This window comes from Diaphorina citri, unplaced genomic scaffold, assembly GCF_000475195.1.
Source record: "Diaphorina citri unplaced genomic scaffold, Diaci psyllid genome assembly version 1.1 scaffold64992, whole genome shotgun sequence".
NCBI classification, from domain to species: domain Eukaryota; kingdom Metazoa; phylum Arthropoda; class Insecta; order Hemiptera; family Psyllidae; genus Diaphorina; species Diaphorina citri.
The window spans coordinates 14680-20175 of NW_007442244.1; positions in this window are offsets into that span (position 1 = coordinate 14680).

A 5496-nucleotide genomic window follows, 5' to 3' on the forward strand; every position below is an offset into this window, starting at 1 on the left:
TATGGTAGGTTTGGTTGAAAGTGATGAAGGAAAGTAATAAAGAAGATAAAGTGTAAGTCTTAACTGGGTAAAACCGTAGGAAGAAACCTAGCTTTTGAAAACTGTAAGAGAAACCGCAGGTGTAGAAGTAAACGATCGCACTAAAGTAGAGCTTAAAGTAGTAACAAACATCGTCGAAGTGACAGACAACAAAAACGTGATGATGGTCATCTTAGCAAAACATGCGAATTCACCACCACAACTTCAACTAACTGCGCGATAAAAGCTGTCTATAGCGCCTAACAACCAATTGATGTTCTCATCTTCAAAAATAATAATCAATCAATTGTACTCTAAAAATAATAAAATCACACAATTTGTACTCTCCAAGAATGAACAACTAATTAAGAACATGTAGTATTTTGTACATACGGGTCTTCTTTTACAGTCTTATAGAATAACATATGGAATGACGTCCCTTATTTCCCTGAAAAGTCTGGATAAGGGTCGTCCCTATTTTGTTCCATAAAAAGATAGGTGCTTTGAGATAAGAGCACAATTATACCCGCGGGCCCACCGCGAAGCTTGAGAAACTGCAAACGCGCGGAGGCTACGCTGCGCGACTATGAACTTTGTCAGGACAAGAATTCAACGTGAATAGAGTTGAATGGTGAATGACAAGTCGGTTTTGGACTAAATAGGTGGAGTAAAGCTTCTTTTGGTTGTACAGAACTGAATAACTAGTATAGTTCTATTACCAGTTACGGGCTAAGTGTTTTCTTCCTCAGACACAGGGAGAGCGGGCGAAACCGTAATTAAAGTATGTCTAAACTAAGAAATTGTTAAGCCCTGGACTCTTCAAATAATGTTATATTCCAAAAGTTCCCTTCTTTCCCGGTCGGATCAATCGATTCGCTTCCATCGCCGCGGGCGGAGGTGAACGGATTCGCGATTTTCGAGGCGCTTAAAGCGGCGGGCGCCTAATTGAAACCAGGTATTTTTTTGTCTAATTCCAAGCACAGAGCCTTTTGCCCGATCGAAAGGAGGATCAGAAATCGACGTTTTTGGGGTTAGCCGGATGACCTTCACCAGTTTTTTTACTTAACGGTAAGTTTCTAATTATGACTCTTTGCTTATCGATTCGTTTGATTTCTGCCCTCTTATATTCAAAATGTTTTTGTTTAGGTGTACCTCATACAAATGTTTTTATTAAGTATTATGTTGAGAAAACCAAATTACAATGCTGTCATGAATTCAAATCATTTGCCATTGTTGTAGAGAGAAGAGGTTGAGAAGGGAGAAAGAAAGAAAGGAAAGAAATTCGGGTACCACAGGTGTGGGATGCTAAACAACAATAAACCACAGCATTGTACTACCCGTTGTTTAACATGCCACATGTGGGTCGTGAAATTATTTTGTAGAAAGATATGGAGAGATAAATTTAAGTTCTATAAACCCAAGGGAAAAAAGGTTATCAAGCAAGAAAACAATTGGTCACAGTAAATACAAAAATTTTACAACACAGGTTTAGTATAGAACATATTGAACCGTGTATTTCACTCCTATATGAGGGTGATGAAAGGTGTTGGATGGTATCTAAATGTGGAAACGGAATGATGCAAATGACGGAAAGGGAAGAATGCTCTGAAGTGAAAAGCTGACAGACCGTACGTTTGGAAGTAAGTCTGTTATTTGGAGACATTACAGAAGGGACCCAATATTTGGTCTCATTTTTACACTACATTTATTCTAAAAAAAAAAGTGTGGAAATGTTTATTTTCTGTTTGGTATTCGGTGGTTGACGTGGCTGATCCTGGTAATTTTTCTTTTCATTTGAACAAAGGGCCTTAAGGCCCAACCTTCAGTCGCGAGAGTCCTTCTCGGGATTTAATTCGAAATGTTTTGAAAATATCTTCCTTTCTAGAAAGCAATAATTCAAGCACACGTTCAACCAACCCGACAACAAAATGAGGAACCAAACATTCCAAATGTAATGAACCATCCCAATTACCAGGAAGGTAATCAAGCGATCAAGTCCCCGAACTCTTATTTCCAAGCTTGTCATACCGAAAAGAGTGTAGAATGCAATGGGCTCATTATCCATTCAAACGAAAACACTACCAAGAGCATGGACAAGCTGACAAAGTGGCAGGAAAATTACACAACCTATACCAAAGAAAACTGCTAGCAAGCGCCCAATGAAAAATTGGTAACGAACCAACCCGGGCATTTTTGTACCGAAGAAACAACAGTGCGACATCTTGGTAACTGTGTTCAGTGCACCAAGTAAATGTCAACAAGGATTTGATGATCAAATGAATGTTAAAAGGACTGAACTGATCAATAGGTTACCACCACATTGAGGACACCTGGTTGATAGATATTCCTCAGCACACTAATGAAGCAAAAACCATGAACGTAGACCAGGAGGGTGTGAGAGAGACAATGCTTGCTAAGTGGATAATAAAGAAAACAAGGAAAACCCGCAATCATCAATGAAATCCACCAGCTTTAAAAACACCGGCTCCAAGGCCGGACAACCCATGGCGGTTGGAGCGCAACCAAGACCTACAACTCAGGGCAAGACTAGCGGGCAGTCTCGGAAATATTGCTGAAATCAAATTCACACTAGCACGCCAGAAACCAAACCGGGCTCGCAGCTTCCAAAGGAATTTAAGACCAAGAAACTGGGAGCTCCAGTGGCCAGCAATAATGACCAAAGGATCTGAGCACGACTGGTGGAATCAGTGTAAACTTTAACCAACAAGCGCGCATGCGAGTTCATCAAAATCTACCCAGACAATCAAATGAACATTTTCTCGCTGGCATGACTACAACGGCTGTGTACCTCCCGCAAACAAGAACAGCTCAAGACCTCACTCCGAACAGCGAGTGATTAGCCAGATCCACGAATCCCAAAGTTCGTGTACTCGTCACCTGTGCCCAAGTTAGCAGCAACGCCAGCCAATAGAGAACGTGGACTGGGCTGCTCGCTCCCTATCTTGTCCCAAACAAACTTTGACTCAAGAACAACGATCTGGACTGGGGTAAGTTTCACATATTTAACAAACCTGGAAAGAGAGTTCAAGTGCCGAAAACGCTTCTGCGGCCAAAGGTGGCCAAAACGAAAGCGGACTTACCAAAAGATCACTACACCGTGCGCCGTACCTCAACGTCAAAATCTACCAAAAATACTGGAGAGAATACCAAATGCGGAGCAAGCGAAGCCAGGAAGTGTCCCCCAACTCTTGTAAAATCGGCCCCGCCACGCACCGCAGGAATTTTTTTCGAGAATGCAGCCATGCAGTCCTCTTTCATCACCACCTGATAAGATCCCATCCTGTGAGGCACACATCTCCTGTTACTGATAGTTCCGCACCTCGGAATCTGTATCTGGATCAGTTCATGGCTCACCTGACGAAATTGGTGGAACGCCTCGATGTAACAAATTGGTCCCGATGTACTCATACATCTCACGAACTTCCAGCTTCCATGCACGTGACAAATCCTGTCTGTTTGAAAAGCGAAAACGAGACCCGACCCAAAGTGCAAACAATCGACAAAGCGAACCATTTCCACCGCCCCAGCAAACTCCGAGACAACCGTCCCAGAAGATCTGTATATCTTGCGACAAGACATTCCCTAACAGCAACCGTGGTTAAAACCCAATCAATTTTATCAAAAGGAAACAAGGAACGGGCTGAAGAAAATGGGCGCCGAAAAACGTCCGAAAGAAAACGAAAACAGGGCCGCGGATGGGATACAGATGTTTCCGAAATGTTCGATAGTGAATCGAATAGGTCGATATTTGATGATTGTGAAACAGAATTCTGGAAGAGGAATAGGGGCCTGTACCTGTCGACGGGAAACACGGAGGTGTTAAAAACAAACCACCGTGTCTGGCAAATAAAGGTGAGTTATCCAGGTATTTTTAAAAAATACCGTGCTTCTATTTTTTACCAACCAGACGAGCAATAGATCTTCAATGGAAAGAAAAATTCCACATGGCCACTTTAAGAGGTTTAATATGAGGGACTTCTCAAACCAATAACTGACGGAAATTTTTGCACCAGAATAGAGGACGGTTGAAAAGAGATAAGAGGGTAAATCACCTTGAGTAACTCTGTTTCCACGTTGCCTCCCATGTTAGAAATGCTGTATCTTGACCTCATGGACCCGGAGTTGTTCTTTAATTTAATTCCCCCCCCCCCCCAAAAAAACAGGCGTTTAAATAGAATTAGACAAATTTAGGTGGAGAACCCAAATAAATTTATCTCCTTCAATTCCAGATCGTCTGAATAAGGCCAGCCAACCAGCGCCTGTCAGTGACACAAACATCTACGTCAAGTTCTCCAACTTCCAACAACTCCACACCGCTCTCTCGCGGGAAACGCCAACACTATCCGCAAATGAGTTGGAAAACACTCCGAAATCCAACGGAGAGAGAAAGTCAAACACGAGTCAGAAACCCAACAAGCTGGATGTTGGAAGAGATATCTCTGAAGAATACCGTGCTAGAAAGGATCGATCTGTCAAAGACGACAGAACTTCCGATCAGAAAGCCCTCAGATGTCACGAACCACATGAAAGCTGGAGTAACCCAAAATATGACACATCCAATAACGTCCAACCCAGTGACCAATCTAATCAGTCGGAAAACACTCAGCAAAGTTGCTTCAAAGATATTAGTTGCTCAAAGAACGCGTTTAATATTCAATCAAATCAGTTGTCCCACAGTCAACACTCAAGTTGCTTCAACGATCTTGGTCGCTCCAACGCGTTCAATGTCCAATCAAACGAGTCTAAAAGTCCTTCCAAAGCTAGTCGTGATTCGGTTGAAATCGTCCAACCCGAACCTGCCCGAAGTGCCAGAAGCCAATGTAGCAGTCAGGGTGGCGTATCCCAAGGAAGTGTGACGGGGAGCTCGTTGCTGTCTTGTTTCAAAACAGATAGCTCCTGGCTTGCGAGATACAGGAATGAACGATACCCGAGCCTGGACTGTCTGACCGATAGTCGTGCGAACAGCTCTGTAAAATCCACGGATAATCAAAGGAGAGATCCTGTGAAATTTGGAACCGATAATGAAATGAAAGGTTCTGTAAAATCTGGGATGAACGACAGTGAAAGTCAAGGTCCCGGAAAATCTACGTTTAGTGTTCAACCAATGCCTGTTGATCATGCTAATCATGGTATTGAAGTAGTAAACGATTTTATGAGACCTACAAATGACATTGTAGATTCGGGACGGCAAAATACAAAGGTGAACAATGCGACTGGTCGTTCCTTAGAAGCTATTGAGCCAAATAAAACAATCGATATAGACGAGAAATCCGTTGAACATCAAGAGAAATCTTCACAATGTATGATGCGTCCAACAACGTCCCCAAGCTTTCTGAGTTACGTAAGAAACCAAACTTTTCCAGGGACAAAATCTTCAGGAACGAATATCATTTCCAACGGTGAAAAACTGATGGAAGGTGAGAAAATGGAAAATACATCGTACGACATTGATTCAGT